Here is a 16,567-nt window from a genome sequence, read left to right as displayed (position 1 = left end):
CTGGCGTTTGCTCAGATATATGCATTGTACCCATCAAAGAACTGTTAATGACTTTTCATTTTTTATTTAAAAAGAAATGCAGTCCCATGAGTGGGACTTCCAGATGAGGAGACACATGGGGAAAGGCGTGCTTTCCACACTACCCACTTTTCAGCTAAAATAAGCCTTTGAAACTCATCCGGGTTTTGCTGAAGAGCTGCTCAAACCAAAGGGAGGGGCTTGGACTTCTTGTTTAGGGGTGGGGTCCCGGTCGGTGGGCGCCGCAGCCGGCTTCTTTTCCTTTGGCAAAGAGTGGAGTTGAGAAGGGTCGGTGGAGGCACTGCGTGAAACCAGCAAACCCGACAGAAGGGGCGGTAAATAGGGGCGAGGGTGCGGGACTACCCCTTGGGCCGCGCGCGAAACAAAGCCCCGCGGGGGACGCTCGACCACGCGGCAGGCAAGCGCTAGCTTCCTCCGGGCGGAGACGGTTGCGGGCGAGAGCGTGACGTGCCCGCGTTTGTCGGGCGCGAGCTGTTAGTAGCAGCAACGGTAACCGAGCAGCCAGAGCGCCAACCGCCACCCTCGGAGACCCGCACCACGATGCCCACGCAGCTCGCCGCCGGCCGGACGAGTGCCTCTGCGCCTGCGCGTCCGCGGGAAGCCCCGCCCCCTCCGGGCTGCCGGCGCGCGGGGCCGCGCCTCCTCATGGCGGCCGCCGCAGTGTGTGGTATTTAGCGGGGGCGCGCGGCGGGCTCGAGGACGCGCGAAACGACGGCGGCGGCGGCGGCGGCCAGGGGGGAGCCGGGACAGCCGTTGCGGGGCGCGCTCTCGAGCGGCGGCGGCGGCCCAGGGTGTCCCGTCGGTGCCGGCACGGGGAAGAGGCGGTGGCACTGCCCGCGGTGGCGGGAGTTCGCGGCAGCGACGGAGCGCGTTTGAGCCAGGACCGGGGTCCGAGGCGCGCTCTCCGCCCACAGGTAAGTGGGGCCCGGCCTGGAGAGAGGAGCCGGCCGCGAGGGGCTCTCCGGGAGGAGGACGCCCAGGCCCGGTAATGGCGGCGGGCGGGAAGGGCGGCGGGGCCGGGTCGCGCCACTTGGGCGGGGGCGCGGGTAGCCCCTGGCGCCGGGCGCCTTTGTCTCGGCCAGAGCCCGGCCGCTCGGCCGAGCGCCGCCCCCCGCCCCTCCCCTCCCCTGCTCGGCCCAGCCCGCCGTCGCGAGCCGGCTCGCCCCCGCCCCCGGCGCCCCGGGCCCGGCAGGCCCGCGGTGGGGGTCGGCCCCGCGCGGTCGGGCGAGGGCGGGGAAGGGCCTCCTGGCCGCCCGGCCCGGCCCCCCTGCTCCCGGGAGGCGGGCCTGGCGGGGGGAGGCGCCGGGCGCTCCCCGCGCCCCGGTGCCGGCCTTTGTTGTCAAGGGTCCCGGGGTGTGCGGCCAACATGGCGGAGGTCAGCTGAGTGCGGGCAGTGGCCGGCCCTTCGCTCCGGCCCCTCCCGGTGCCGCTCTGGGCCCGGGGGCCGGCCGGGGCGACTTGGCCGTCCTTGGCCTCCTCTGCTTGCCCGCGACCCCGGGAGCGGCCGTCCCCAATGGCGCTGCGTTCTTGCTCCTGCTCCCGGCCTGAGCCTTCATTGTGCGGTGGGAAGAATGCAGCCTCCTCCCTTGTTTATGTCTTTAGAGAGGAGATCGCGTGAACGGCTTGCCAGGGAAGCCCTAGTTTTTATTGTAAACCTTGGTTTTCCTAGGCTTCATTTTTCGGGTAGTTTGGGGGCCTTTCTTGAGTCTCTGAGATTATAACTTAGGAATGTGGGAAACCTGGGCCACAGTGTTGCGTAGGTTTTTCTTTTCTCCATTCCTGGAAAGATTCAGAATTTGTTTGCTCTGACATCCAGAGAAGTCCCAGTTTGTGTGTTCAGAAAATCAGATTGTGTAGCTGATTTGTCAGTCACAGAAGTCGTGAGTCTGGATATAGGGCAGCGATCAGACTGCCTGTTCTAGCAGTTGAACATTTACCATTTCCAGATAAGCGGCTGTCAAGGGTAAATTGTTAACTCTTTAAAGCAGTTGAATGTTGGGAGGACAGACTCGGAAGTCGTACTGCCAGCTTTGGTTCCATCCTGTCCCACCCGTTTGTGACCTTGGGCAAGATGCTTAACCTCTCTGTGCTTGATTTTCCTTATCTGCAAAATGGGTGTAATGACAGTACATACGTCCAGTAGGATTGTTGGGAGAGTTGATAAGATGATAATAGGTGAAGGGCTTAGAGCAGTGGGGTTGGTGGTTAATAAATGTTTGCTGCTTGGGCTCTTGTTCTTTAATAATTAATGAGTTCATTTTGGCATGATGGATATGTTGGAAGTACACAGACCAAAATATGTGAGCTCACATTGTACATTGTTAGTGCTTTGGTTTTTATTTTACTGCATTTTTTTAGTTGCACAAAATGAACAGAGGTTTAGATAGTAAATTGACAGGCACTCTGAGATAGTGGCATTTGGAAATTTATATAGTAAGGAATTTGGATAGGTCTTTTGTGGTCTGGAATTATAAAAAAAAAAAACAACAAAGTGCTTAAGTGAGGTTTCCTTTTAGCACTTTCACATTTATGGATCAGTTCACTTCCAAGGGCTTGTGTTAACTAACTTGGAAGAGTGGAATAACGAATCCTTTTGAATGTTAGGTGTCTATGGTGTTACCACCCCTTTTAGACATAAGGGAAGAGCAAAGAGTAGTATGGTTATAAATGTAATGGTCTGGGGGCGCCTGGGTGGCTCAGTCAGTTAAGTGTCTGACTTCGGCTCAGGTCATGATCTCAAGGTTCATGAGTTCCAGCCCCGTGTTGGGCTCTGTGCCGACAGCTCAGCTTGCTTCAGATTCAGTGTCTCCCTCTCGCTCTGCCCCTCCCCTGCTCACTCTCTCTCTCAAAAATAAATAAAGATTTAAAAAAATTTTTTTAAAAATGTAATGGTCTGGTAATTTTATCAGGGAAATATTGGTTCAAATTGTGGAGGAGAGGATATTGGTAGCTGTTAGGAGAACTTTATGATAAGTACATTTTGAGACTTAAAGTGGATTATACAAATTGTGTAATTTTTCATTCTGGAAATTACAGAAACTTGTGATTTGGAATGGTTAAGTGGCAACCCTAAAGTTAGTTTTGCCAAAATCTTTTCTTAGGTATATTTAGAATTGGTTCAGGTGCCCCCTGTTGGGATCTTTTCAGCATAATTTAGTAACATTTGTTAATATTTCAAACTGAAGTATGGTATAATTAATAGATGTTGAACTTTTCAGGATAAGTAGTACACAAACTACAAATTCAGAAACAAACTTAATTCACTTTGTTCATTCTGAGCTTTGGGAAGCTCTTACAAACCTGATGTAGAGCAATATTCTTTAATTTCTGTAATTATATTATAATTAGGCTAAAGTTAATTGATATTACAAAGGAAATATTTAGCCAAGACAGCAGTAACATAATGTGAAGACTAGGATTTTATTTTCAGTATATACGGTGTTCTGAAAACAAGTCTTACATAACCCTGCAAAGTGACCCCTTAAATTGTGTTTTGAAGCTTTGATATATTCAGTTTCCAAAAGATTGGAGGTTTTTCTTTTTTTGCTTAAAGAGATGTTACAGACTTTTGGTTATGATTATGGAATTTCTGTACACATGTTGTAAATGTGTAAATTCTGAATATTTTTGATATACACCACCTTACAAATAAAATCAATATATGAAAGCCTCAGACTTCCCATCCCACCCTGCCTCCCTTTTTCCCCGCAAAACCAACTGGAGTTATTTTTTTCACTTTATAATAGTATGATCCTTAATCATTTCTTTTAAATAGTGTTTTTTCTAATGCCCTTTAAATTATTTGGTTTTCCATGGCTGTGGCTATAGTTCTTAGAGCACCTGATGCATAAGGGCAAAATTGTGTTTTGTATTCCTATCTCCTCAGTGCCTAACACTCAATACTTATTTGTTTCCTGACCTACTCCTATCTATAATGCTGATAACCCATGTATTATCCTCTTGCCTGCAGGTAATTTTTTTTAATGAATTTTTTTTTAGAGCAGTTTTGCATTCAGAGCAAAATTGAATAGAAGGTACAGAGATTTCCCATATTCACCTAGCCCCAGTGATATCCTTCCCCATTATCAACATCCACCACCAGAATGGTATATTTGTTACAATATGATCTACCTACATTGGCACATCATTATCACCCAAAGTCCATGGTTCAGTCTTGGTGTTCTGTATTAGGAGTTTTGACAGATGTATACTGAGTGCTGTGTATTCACCACTGTAGTGTACAGAAGAACAGTTTCTTTGCCCTAAAAATCCTCTCTGCTCCACCCACTCATTCATCCCTCCCCCAAGCTGATCTTTTTACTGTCTCCATAGTTTTGCCTTTTCCAGAATGTTGTATAATTGGAATCATACAGCATGTAGCCTTTTCCGATTGGCTTCTTTCACTTGGTAGGATGCATTGAAGGTTCTTCCATGTCTTTTCATGGCTTGATAGTTCAGTTCTTTTTAGCACTAAATAATATTCATTGTCTGGTTGTACCACTTTATCCATTCACCTACCAGAGGACAACATCTTGGTTGATTTATGAATAAAGCTGCTATAAACACCCTGTCAACTCCTTTGGGTAAATAGTAAGCCACAGGATTGCTGAATCTTATGGTAAGAGTATGTTTAGTTTTGTAAGAAACCTCCAAAGTGCCTTTTATAGTTGCATTTCCACCAGCAGTGAATGAGAGTTCCTGTTGCTCCACATGCCCACCAGCATTTGGCGGTGTTGGTGTTCTGCATTTTGGCTGTTCTCCTAGATGTGTAGTGGTATCATCTTGTTCTGATTTGCATTTCCCTGATGACCGGTGATGTGGAGCACCTTTTCATATGCCCATTTGCCATCTGTATATCTTTGGTTAGGTGTCTCTTAAGGTATTTGGCCCATTTTTAGTTGGGGTTGTTAGTTTTATTGTTGAGTTTCAAGAGTTCTTTGTGTATTTTGGGTAACAGTCCTTTATCAGATAAATCTTTTACAAATATTTTCTCCTAATCTGCGGTTTTTCTTCCTATTCTCTTGACAGTGTCTTTCCCTTCAGGTCATTTTCCACTTTTATGTACCACGGTATACTTAAAATTTACATGTCAAAAAGTAAAACCTTTATTATTTCCAACTGTCCAAGGCTCTTACCCCCTATATTCGGTTAGTCTTAAGGTCCTGACTTTTCTGCCATCTGGTTATCTCAAATATGGCATTGCTTCTCTCACTCATTTTCACATTTGCATTCAAGTCTTCTACCTTCCACGTGGTCTGTCTGCATTTGGTCTTTGCCTCTTCCCTTCAGTTCTTCCTATTGTAGTTTAAGAGAGCTTTCTAATGTAGGTGACTTACAAGAACTTCAGTATAAAGTCCAAAATTCCTTGGTGGATGATAGTCAGTACACAGCCTTTCCTGAGTTTGCTCTGGGTACTTCCCTGCCATTTGCAATTATATACTTATAAGTGCCTACGTGCACCATAGTCTCTCTCTCCCTGCTAAAGTGTGTAATCTCAGCCTAGACATCACTTAGCTGAGACACTGTTCCTGGACTTCCCACCCTGAGTTGGGTGTCCTTTCTTTGTGTTCCCGTAGCACTCTCTGCTTTGCTCCACTCTAACAAGTATCCCTCTGAACTGTAAGTGTTCTGTACTACTTTGCTCCCCAATAGACTGTAATCTCTGTGAGGACTTGGTCTTCATCACCCTTGTTTGTCTAGAGTTTAGCATGGTTTCTGGCATGTAGTTGGTGCTCAGTAAATATTTATCGCATGACTGATAAACTAATACCTCACACTGTTCTGTTCTTAAAATGTGCTAGAGCCATATCCTCCAACATTTCCTCTTGCCCTACCTGGTCATGCTCGATTCTTTTTGTTTCTTGAACGCTTTCTGTACTTTAAAGCTCTGTGCCTTAGCTGATGATTGTACTTAATCTCTCAAATGTCTACCTGTGCAGCTTTGGACAGATGATTTAAACTCTCCAAGCCTTAGTTTTCATTAGCATGTGAACAGCCAATTAAGCACATTGCTGCTTCCCCCATCCCAGATATCCTAGTGCTAGAGTGGCAGTATAGTTGAAGGGTTAAGGAGATAGGGCTCTGAAGAATCAGACCTGGATATGTCTCTTGACTCTATCACTTACTAGTTGTGTTTGTGACTCTAACCTCCATGAGAGCAGGGACACTGCCTACTTTTGTACCTTAAAAGCACATTGCCTATCCATAGAAAGTGCTTAAATAATTAAAAAAAAAAAAAAAGTTTTTGAGTAAGTTACTTAATTTCTCTAAATATTACCATTTACATTCTAGTGAGGGAATAAACAGAATTACAGATTGTGATATGTAAAGATCTTCCTCCACTTACTATGGGGTTATGTCCTGATAAACTGTTTGCAAATTGAAATTGTTGTTAAGTTGAAAACACATTTAATACAGCTAATCTACTGAACATCATAGTTTAGCCTAGCCTACCTTGAACATGCTGAGAACACTTACATTAGCCTACTGTTGGGCAAAATCATCTAACACAAAGCTTATTTTATAATAAGGTGTTGAATATCTCATGTAGTTTATTGAATACTGTACTGAAAGTGAAAAACAGTAGTTATAGGTGTATTGATTGTTTATCCTCCCAATTGCCTGCTGACTGGGTGCTATGGCTTGCTGCTGCTGCTTAGCATCATGAGAGGGTATCATACTGCACATTGATAGCCTGGGAAAAGATCACAATTCAAAATTCAAAGTATAGCATATCGCTTTTGCACCATCATAAAGTGAAAAATCATAAGGGAAACCATTGTAAGTTGGGGTCCATCTGTACTATAAAGGAGTTAAAAGTGCTGAAGTAAAAAATAATGGCGGTAGGAGGGACACCTGCTGTCAAAAGTGGTGATATTTAAGCTATGATACAAGCTAGCTCTTTGAATGAGGGAAGGGAGAACCTCTCAGAATGAAGGAGAAGCAGAGGTAAAGGCCCAGATGCTGGAATGAGCATGTACTTACTGTTCTAGAAGTTGAGGGAAAAGAGTGTTCCTGGAGCAAACGGATGATGGGGAGAGATGGCCAGGGATCAGATCCTGCAGAGTCCAAGCAAGGAATGTGAGTTTTATTTTAGGGGTACTGAGAAGCCATCAGAAGGATTTAAGTAAAGGAGTAGTATAATTCACTTCTAACTTTTAAGATAGCTTTAGCTGTTGTTTGGAGAATTGATTGGTCAGACAGGCTCTTTCTTTATGACCTGGATTAAGGTGATGGCAGTGAAGATGAAGAGAAGTGGATGGATTTGAGATATATTTGGGAGACAGAATTAACAGGATTTGTTGATGGATTAGATGTGAGAGGTGAGGGAAGGAAGGAATTAGGTGGTTTCTGGCTTGAGCTGCTGTGTGGAACATGGTGCTGTTTACCAATATGGGAAAGACTAAAGGAGGGGATGGGACAGAAGGATAGCAATAAAATTCAAAGTTGTGATACGTTGGATTTGAGGTTCTCTATGAGACATCTAGAATGATTTGGTACGGTGGAAGGGATATCAGGGGGATGTGGTCTTACAGAAGCCAGATGGGAAATATTAGAGCATGTTTAGGTGTTAGGGGGATGGTCTGGTAGCAAAAGAGGGAGGAATTGATGTAAGAGGAAGGGATAATAGAAGGGGTGTGAAGTCTTGAGTAGGTGAGAGGACAGACCCAAGTGCAGGGTCACTTTATTCTAATGTGAGGGAAGGAGGTGGTAAATCAGTATTTGATGGCTTCTCTGGTATTTTCTGAAGGAAACATGGGTGAAGCCATCAGTTGACAGTATTTGTAGTTAGTGAATACCGGATGGTGGTAGGTTAAAGGTGTAATAGAGAAAGACATATTGAGAAACCGAGCAGAGGGAAAGAGAGGAGAGATGCTGTGATCTATTAGCTGGTGAGAATGCCTGATGCTGTTTCAGTAGATTCTAGGAGACTATCTAGAGCAATAGTATTTTTGTTTCTTTTTTAATTTTTTTAAATGTTTATTTTTTTGAGAGAGAGAGACAGCATGAGTGGAGGAGGAACAGAGAGAGAGGGTGACACAGAATCCAAATCAGGTTCCAGGCTCCGAGCTGTCAGCACAGAGCCTGACATGAGGCTTGCGTTCATGAACTGTGAGATCATGACCTGAGCTGAAGTCAGTGCTTAATCAACTGAGCTACCCAGGCGCCCCAGTATTTTGGTTTCTAAATGTAAACTTTTTTGTTGAAGTATAGCATAAATAGATAAAGCAAAGTGCTCAAACTATACCTATAGCTTGATGCATTTTCACAAAGAGAGCACCCTGTTGGGACCAGCTCTCATGTGTCCCCATTACTTTTACTTTTTTTTAAGTACCTTTTTTTTTTCTTAATGTTTATTTGTTTTTGATAGAGTATGAGCAGAGGAGGGGCAGAGAGAGAGGGAGACACAGAATCCAAAGCAGGCTCCAGGCTTTGAGCTGTCAGCACAGAGCCTGATGCGGGGCTTGAACTCACAAAGCGTGACATCATGACGTGAGCTGAAGTCAGATGCATAACCCAGGTGCCCCCCACAAAAAGTACTTTTTAAAATCTTCAGGGACTCTAGGCTGAATAATACAGATAAAATAGTCTGTTTTGGTTCAATTTATTCCTTAAGCTTGAGCCACAATGAACAGAATGATATCGACGAAGACCTTTCATTAGGTCTGAGCTTGCCCAGTGGCATTGAACTTATTTGTGGGTTTTGTTTTTAATTACAGAGGTTGTGGGGAGCACATGGGAGGAACTAGAAAGAGAAGGTTGGAGGGAAAACCTTTGGACAACTAATCTGTATTTTTGAAGTAGATATTGGCAGTGAAGTTAGAGGAATTTAATGCCAGTCTTGAATATTATAGGAAGCATTATACTGTCCTTGTTATAGTTATTTATTATTGTCATGTTGACAAGCGTAGCTAGTGATAGTTGATACAGTGAAATTTAATGTACATTGGCTTCTTTGCAAACACTCTGCCTTGGAAAGATTGCTTTAGTAGTTGGTTTAAATAAATTGAATAATCTCATTGTTCAAAACTTGCTTTTTTCTTCTTTGCATTTTACCTTTTGCTCTTTTGAGTTTGGTTAAAGCTCAGGCTTTTGTGTGTGTGTGTGTGTGTGTGTGTGTGTGTGTGTGTGTGTGTGTCAAGGACCCTTTGTCAGGGACAGCTTCAGATGTTTATATAGTTGTGAATTAATTTCTGCAGACTGTATTCTTTTGGTTTTTTTTAGGAGAGATGATCAAACATGTTTATTTTGTCTTATAATTTTAAAATGGTAAATTTTTATAACTATAAACTAAAATATGTATATATGTATATGAAATATGTGGATTTTTAAAAAAATACTTACTTTGAGAGAGAGTGTGTGCACGTGTGTGCTCATGCAGTGGAGGGACAGAAGAAAGAGAGGGAGAGAGAGAGTCTGAGCTGTCAGCACAGAGCCCAGCTCTGTGGCTTGATCTCACAAACTGTGAGATCATGACCTGAGCCGAAATCCAAAGTCGGATGCTTTACCTGGCACCCCTGAAATATGTGGATTTTTATGTGAATGGGCTGTTTCAAAAATTTTTTCCCTGTTAGTACCCATATATTTGAGTCATTTTAAGAAAGAAAGAAATCAAAGAAAAAAAGCCATCAAGGCAGGTAGACAGAATTAGCTCTTGGTTTCTCAGTGTTTCAATTTTTTTTTAAACTTTTTTTTTAAGTTTGTTTTGAGAGAGACAGAGGGAGAGCGAGTGGGCGAGGGGTAGAGAGAGAGGCAGAGAGAGAATCTCAAGCAGGCTCCTCGCTGCCAGCGCAGAGCCCAACCAGGGCTCAAACTCATGAAACTGTGAGATCGTGACCTGAGCTGAAATCAAGAGTTGGGTGCTTAACTGACTGAGCCACCCAGGTGCCCCTCTCATTGTTTCAATTTATATATGAAGTCACCAGCAATTTCTTAGGTAAGTGTGGGGACACAAAATATGCACTAAAATTTCCCTTTTTATTACCAAAATAATATATGTGCTTTAATTTGAGGAATATATACAGAAATGCAACCCTAATCTTCCCTATGATCATTCATAATCCCGTATTAGACATTTTGGCATAGTTTCTAGTCTCTGTGTGTGTGCTACACTTTTTTTAAGTCAGCAGGAGATATTTTAAAGTTAATTTCTTTGATCTGATGTAAAGCCTTGTAGATATTTTCTTGAATGATTACCACTTGTCAGTAACTACATGTTTGAACTGTGTAATTCCAAATGATGATGTTTGTGCTTATAGTCTGTACCCTGCAGTTTTTGATATTTTGTGTACCTATAGTTCAGTGGTCCCATGTCTGATCTCTGGTTTCTGGTTCTAAACTTGACTTGCCTGTCTTCTCTCCTCCCTCACTTTAAGTCTTTAAACCACATTTTGCAGTTTGGATGCCCCTCCAGTTTCTTTTCTGTCTCGTTACATGGAAATACATGCATAGAGACAACAGCCTTGTAGGTGTATATATTTACTTCTTGTAACATAAATAGGATTATGCTATGTGACTTTTTTTTTTTTTAACCCACTCATTTAAACAGGTTGATTCTTATATTACTAGATGAGTCCATCTTCTTAAAAACAAGGCAGCATAGTGTTCTGTTGTGTGGACTATATTTTAGTCACTCTCTTAAGATAGGGCTTGAATTTTCAGTTTATTTGCTGTTACAAACAGGATTGCTATAGGCATCCAGATACATACACCTTTGCCAACATGTAAATTAGAAGAGGGACTTGGAAGAAATTTCTGGGTGAAGAGTATACACTTACATTTTGAAACAAGCTGTCAGATCTTATTAGAAGCTTCCACGGTGGACATTTCCAACAGTGTAGTTAAGTCTCTTTCCCGACATCTTTGCCAATACTTGGAGTCAAATCTTTGAAAATAAATTTCTGTCCTTTCTTAAGTAACACATGCAATTTGTGACATTTCTTATATCAAGTCTTTGAACTTCTTTTTCCTTTTTTCTAGACTTTTACATGCACCTATAATTCAAAATAAAATATTCCATTAGCTTTGTGTTTTATTTTTGATTTATTTTTTTAATGTTTATTTTTGAGAGAGACATGAGCAGGGGAGGGGCAGAGAGAGAGGGAGACACAGAATCTGAAGCAGGCTCCAGGCTCTGAGCTGTCAGCACAGAGCCTGAGTGGGACTTGAACTCACAGAGAGCGAATCATGACCTAAGCCGACGCCAGAGGCTTAACCACTGAGCCACCCAGGCGCCTCTAGGTTTGTGTTTTTTTTTTTTTTTTTTTTTTTTTTGAAGAAAAATTCCCTGGTCTTACTTCTCTCCAGGTGTCCTTTGCCAGAGGCAACTATTTTTGCTGAGCTGATTATTTTTGTATTTACCATCTTTGTCTCTAACATGCTTCTATTGTTAAGTTTTTTTTAAATTTATTTTTGAGAGAGACAGTGCGAGCGGGGGAGGGGCAGAGAGAGAGGGAGACACAGAATCTGAAGCAGGCTCCAGGCCCCAAGCTGTCAGCACAGAGCCCAATGTGGGGCTCAGACTCCCCAACCGTGAGATCATGACCTGAGCTAAAGGCGGCCGCTTAACCGACAGAGCCACCCAGGTACCCTTAACATGCTTCTATTGTTAAATCCAGATTTCAATTTTAGGCGTTATCTGTTCAATTCCTGTTGTAGATTTAACTTGTCTTCCTGCCTCTGTCACATGTACAGACCTTCCCATTTACATACTCCTTTAATTTAGTGACATCATAATTTTGTATTTGCATTATTATTATGAAAGTTATTCACAAATTGAGCTATATAGTAAGCTGTTGTGACTTTTTTCCTTGTACCGTTTAATTGGAATTTGTATATGTCGCTAATATTTGTCCTTTTTCTTTTTTCTTTGTTTTCTCTGTGCTTTCTGCTAATACCGCCCCACATTCCTTACTACTTGTCTTAAGTGTTCAGGTTGCTTGCTGCCTCATGTTGCCTTCTTCGCTAACGTAAAGTTGTCCTTGTCTGTGTTCCCTGTACCTTTCTTCTGGGTTAAGTCTTACTTAACTGTAGCCATGTTGTCCTTTTTCTTGGTTCATTCCTTATCTATGAAGGGCTTGTCCTCCAGGAGCCTCCTGAGAACATTTCCAGGGGAAGTTCAGTTTTGAAACTTTGCATCATTATTCTGCCCTCAACACTTTTAGGATAATTTGGTTGGGCATAGAATTCTAGAACAGTAATCATTCTCTTTGAGGATTTTAAAAAACATGGTTCTATTGCATCCAGTTTTGGATGTTACTACTCAAAGTCCAAAGTTCTTTTGCTTTCTGATTTATTTGTTCAGTCAACAAATAATTTTTTGAGTCTGTGTGCTAGGCACTGTTTTAAGTGTTTTGAGATACATCACTGAGCCTACCTTCCTACCTTCCAGAGTTGGAGGGGGGCTACTACAACGAGCATAATAATTCAATTGTATAGCCTGATAGAGGGTAATACATTCTGTGGAAAAAAATAGAGTAGAAAGGGAGGAGGGAAAAGGAGAGAAGAGGAAGAGGCTGGTGGAATGGTTGAGGATTAGGAGTGCATAGTGGAGGGTCAGTGGGCAGAGTGCTGATCACTGTTTGCAATAGAGGGGACAAGGTAGGCCTCATTGAGAAGATAGCAAACAAGCAAAAATAAGAAGGAGGTGAAAGAATCCGTTATTATGTATATCTAGGAGGAAAGTATGTTAAAGCAGAGGCCCCAAGGAACAGCTTAGTTTTATGGAACCAGGAGGCTAGTGCAGTGAGTGAGGGCAAAAGAAGTGGGAGATGGAGTCGAAGAGTGATCACTATATTATTTAGGGCCTTACAGGCTGTTCAAGATTTTTCTGTTACTTGGATAAGGGTTGCCAATGGGGAGGGTAGTGAGCAGAGGAGTGACATAACCTGATATAAATTTTAACAGGATTTTTCTGGTTGCTATGCTTAGAACATACTGGGATGGGTGTGGGAGACAAGGATGGGAGTGGGGAGACTGTTTAGAAGGATATTGTGGTAATTCAGATGAGTGATATGGTCGCTTGGAATATATGATATGGTAGTGGTAGAGGTGGTGAGGAGTGGCTGGATTCCGGATATATTTTTAAAGAAGATACACTAAGATTTCCTGGTGGTTTTATTTATTTTTATTTTTTAAGTTTATTTATTTATTATTTTTTTTTTAATTTTTTTTTTTCAACGTTTATTTATTTTTGGGACAGAGAGAGACAGAGCATGAACGGGGGAGGGGCAGAGAGAGAGGGAGACACAGAATCGGAAACAGGCTCCAGGCTCTGAGCCCTCAGCCCAGAGCCTGACGCGGGGCTCGAACTCACGGACCGTGAGATCGTGACCTGGCTGAAGTCGGACGCTTAACCGACTGCGCCACCCAGGCGCCCCTTTTTAAGTTTATTTTGAGAGAAAAAGAGAGGGAAAGAAGTTGAGTGGGGGAGAGGCAGAGAGAGAGGGAGACAGAGGATCTGAAGCAGACTCTGCTGACAGCAGGGAGCCTGATGCAGGGCTCAAACTCACAAACCACAAGATCATGATGCCAGCTGAAGTCAGATGCTTAACTGAGCCACCCAGGTGCCCCCTGGTGGTTTTAGGTATATAGCATGAAAAAAAGAATCAAGGATAACTTCAAGGCTTTTGAACCGAGTAACTGGAAGGATGAAGTTGCCATCAAGGGAGGGGAAGGTGGTGGGTGGAATAGTTTGGAAGATAGGGAGTTCAGTTCTGTTCAGCACTTTCCCCACCCCTGCCCCCAGGGATATCTAGGAAGCAGTTGGATGTACAAATCTTGGGTTTAAGAGAAACCTGGAGGGGTTTTTTGTTTGCTTTTTTAGTCTGGGCTGGGCATACACATTTTTAAGTCCTAGGAATGTTGGTGGAATTTGAAAACTGCAAGACTGAATGAGATCAACAAAGCCAGGAACAGTGGACCATGGACAACTCCCAATTTGAAGAGTTTGGGGAGAAGAGCAGGAATCAGTAAAGGCAGCTGAGTTGCTGGTGAGCTAGGAAAACTATGTGTGCAGGGTCAGTGAACAGAGTTTATCAGGCAGGAGCCAGTGATTGATCAGTTCTGTCAGATGCTGGTGACAGATGAAAACTTGCAAATTAAATACAAACAAAACTGCAAAACCAGTGAAATTCAAATTATACTCATTTTACTAAAGCATTGGGTCCTGTCTGCTAAATTGAAATCTTGAAACAAAATGGCTTATAGAATTGACTATGGTTATGCTGTAGGTTCTTTTTGAGTTAAACATACCAAGATTGACCTGCATGGTGTGGTCACCATGTTTTGCATTTTCTTACCAGCATATAAATGCTTCGGGGAAAAACCATGATGCCACTGGGCTTTGCTTCACAGAAATGCATCAATTGCATTTGAGGTTCCCTTCTGCTTTTGTCTTTAGCCTGTCATTATTAGAGTATTGTAGTACCGACTTGGAGCCAGCGTGACCATAAAAATGGGAGCATTCAATTATTTGGCTACCATATGGAGTCAGATGATTCGGAATGTGCTACTACTGCTTTTTAGATTATTAAAAACAGGAAAATAAAACATTCAATTTTTGTAGAGAAATGTAGATCTCCCCCTCTTCCAAGAATAGAATCTTAGGTTGAGGAAATTTTTTCTAAGTTTGTTTATTTTGAGAGAAAGAGCGAGCAGGGGAGGGGCAGAGAGAGAGGGAGAGGATCATAAGCAGGCTCCCTGCTGTCAATGCCCAGCCCCATATGGGGCTTGAACTCACAAACTGTGATATCATGTCCTGAGCCGCAACCAAGAGTCAGACGCTTAACTGACTGAGCCACCTGGGCGCCCCTTGAGGAAATTTATTTTATTTTTTAAGTTTGAGGAAAATTTGAGTATGTTAATTCATGTATTATATATCCTTATGTGAAATAACAAATTATTTGGTTGGAGTTTCAAGTACAATGCTTATGAAGATAACAAATTATAACAATTTCAGTGAAATATGATTTAATTTGAAAAGGATCCATGAATTTTTTGATATGGCATTTCTTTCCCATAAATTCCATTGTTTTTCTACTCTTTTACTAGTAAAGAGCTACCTATCATATGTCATGTTAAGACTCTGTAATTATGATTTTGCCTCATTTCTTTAATATCTTCTGTCTCCCAAGCAGTGTATAGTTTTGTGTTTAGCTCAATATCACCAACTCTTTATAGATTACTGCCAGTTTTGATCTGCTTTAAAATTTTTGGCCAGTGTGAGTGTGTGTGTGTGTGTGTGCGCGGGGGGGGGGGGGGGGGGGGAGGGCGGTTACCCTACCATATTTGTCAGGTGGAATGTGGAGTTGAATGGGTTGTATGTTCTAGTGTAGAACTGGCTAACATAGCTTAATGCCAAGACAGAGCAAAAGAGGAAACATCTATTGGAATGTGTGATAGTTTTACATCCTGAAAGAATGTAAAACATAATCATGGTAGTAAACAACAGTAGTCAAACTTGGACACAACTAAGTGAATATTGGACAGTTTTTTCTGGATGCTGTAGGGTTTGGTTGTATTACAGTAGTGATTGTGTTGTAATCATGACTGATACAGTTTTGATAAGTTCAGGTGTGTTATGAAAAATTTTGTTAGCAATATGTGGTATGAAATAAAAATGTTGAGAAAGCCTGTTTGACCCTCTTTTGACTCTCTTTCTGCTTACTCATATTTTTGTGCTCTTGCCTCACTTCTTGATACTTGGATTTAATGTCTAATTGTTAATGACAAACTCAGATTATCAGATTCTACCACTTTGATACAAAAAAATTACAAAAGCAACTACTTGTTAGGGCTAAAGGTTTAAATAACTTAAGGAAATTTTAATTTTTTGGCCAATTTTGTAAATATTGAAAAGGTGTGTTGGATGCTAAATTAAATATTCTGTCCCAGTACGAGGTTTTCCAGTTTTGAGGGTTATTTGAAAGAAATGAGATTTAGGGAGAAAGCAGACAATGTGGTTCTGTGCTTATTCTTATTTTTTTTTGATCTTCAGTTTCCTCATCTACAATATGAAGTTATAACCTACGTTATGAAGCTTAAATAAATGGTGTGTGTGAAGCTGACACAGTGCCTGAAAAGTTGATAGGTGCCCAGTTTATGCAGCTTTGTTCACAGCAAACTCTGTAATCTTTATCAGATTTCAGATACCATCCCAAATTGAGGTTATGAAAATGAACACAGTAGTTTGAAACAACAGTTTCCAGCAAAATCCTGTATAATCCAGGTGTTTTTTATTTAGTGATTAATTGCAGGGTTCATGGTATGACTCTATAAACATTACCAGTGGTTGTATTGTTAATAATTTATCAAACATTACCGTGTATTTAATCTGTTAATGTCCAAAAATCTGTTGTTGTTGGTTTTATCATTGTACAAATGAGAAATTTGAGACCCAGAATATTGTAATTTTGCTCAATGTCAAAATAATTAGTAAGAGCTAAAGTAGGAGTTCAGGTTTAAGCTTCTGATTCCAATCAAAGTCATGGTTCTTTTCACTATATATAGGCAACCTTCTTGAGGTATG

General features: G+C 42.1%; 1 protein-coding gene and 1 long non-coding RNA gene across 4 annotated transcripts in view; one reads left to right on the top strand and one right to left on the bottom strand.

The window, feature by feature from the left end:
- The first annotated feature begins 846 nt into the window (after positions 1–846).
- SIAH1 (siah E3 ubiquitin protein ligase 1) overlaps positions 847–16,567 on the top strand; it is a 31,483-nt gene continuing 15,762 nt past the window's right edge. Inside the window, exon 1 of one of the 3 annotated variants that reach the window (XM_045442666.1) lies at positions 847–953. The gene's annotated coding sequence lies outside the window, so the exon portion shown is untranslated. The remainder of the gene's footprint in view (positions 954–16,567) is intronic. The other 2 variants (XM_045442664.1, XM_045442665.1) reach the window with 2 other exon arrangements.
- On the bottom strand, positions 6,625–10,929 carry LOC123579110. Its single transcript, XR_006702625.1, has 3 exons — positions 10,818–10,929; positions 7,024–7,097; positions 6,625–6,733 (listed from the first exon to the last, which is right to left on the bottom strand). It is a non-coding gene; the product is annotated as an uncharacterized LOC123579110 (long non-coding RNA).

This window comes from Leopardus geoffroyi, chromosome E2 (genome assembly GCF_018350155.1).
Source record: "Leopardus geoffroyi isolate Oge1 chromosome E2, O.geoffroyi_Oge1_pat1.0, whole genome shotgun sequence".
NCBI classification, from domain to species: domain Eukaryota; kingdom Metazoa; phylum Chordata; class Mammalia; order Carnivora; family Felidae; genus Leopardus; species Leopardus geoffroyi.
This window is presented reverse-complemented; position numbering and strand designations above follow the sequence as displayed.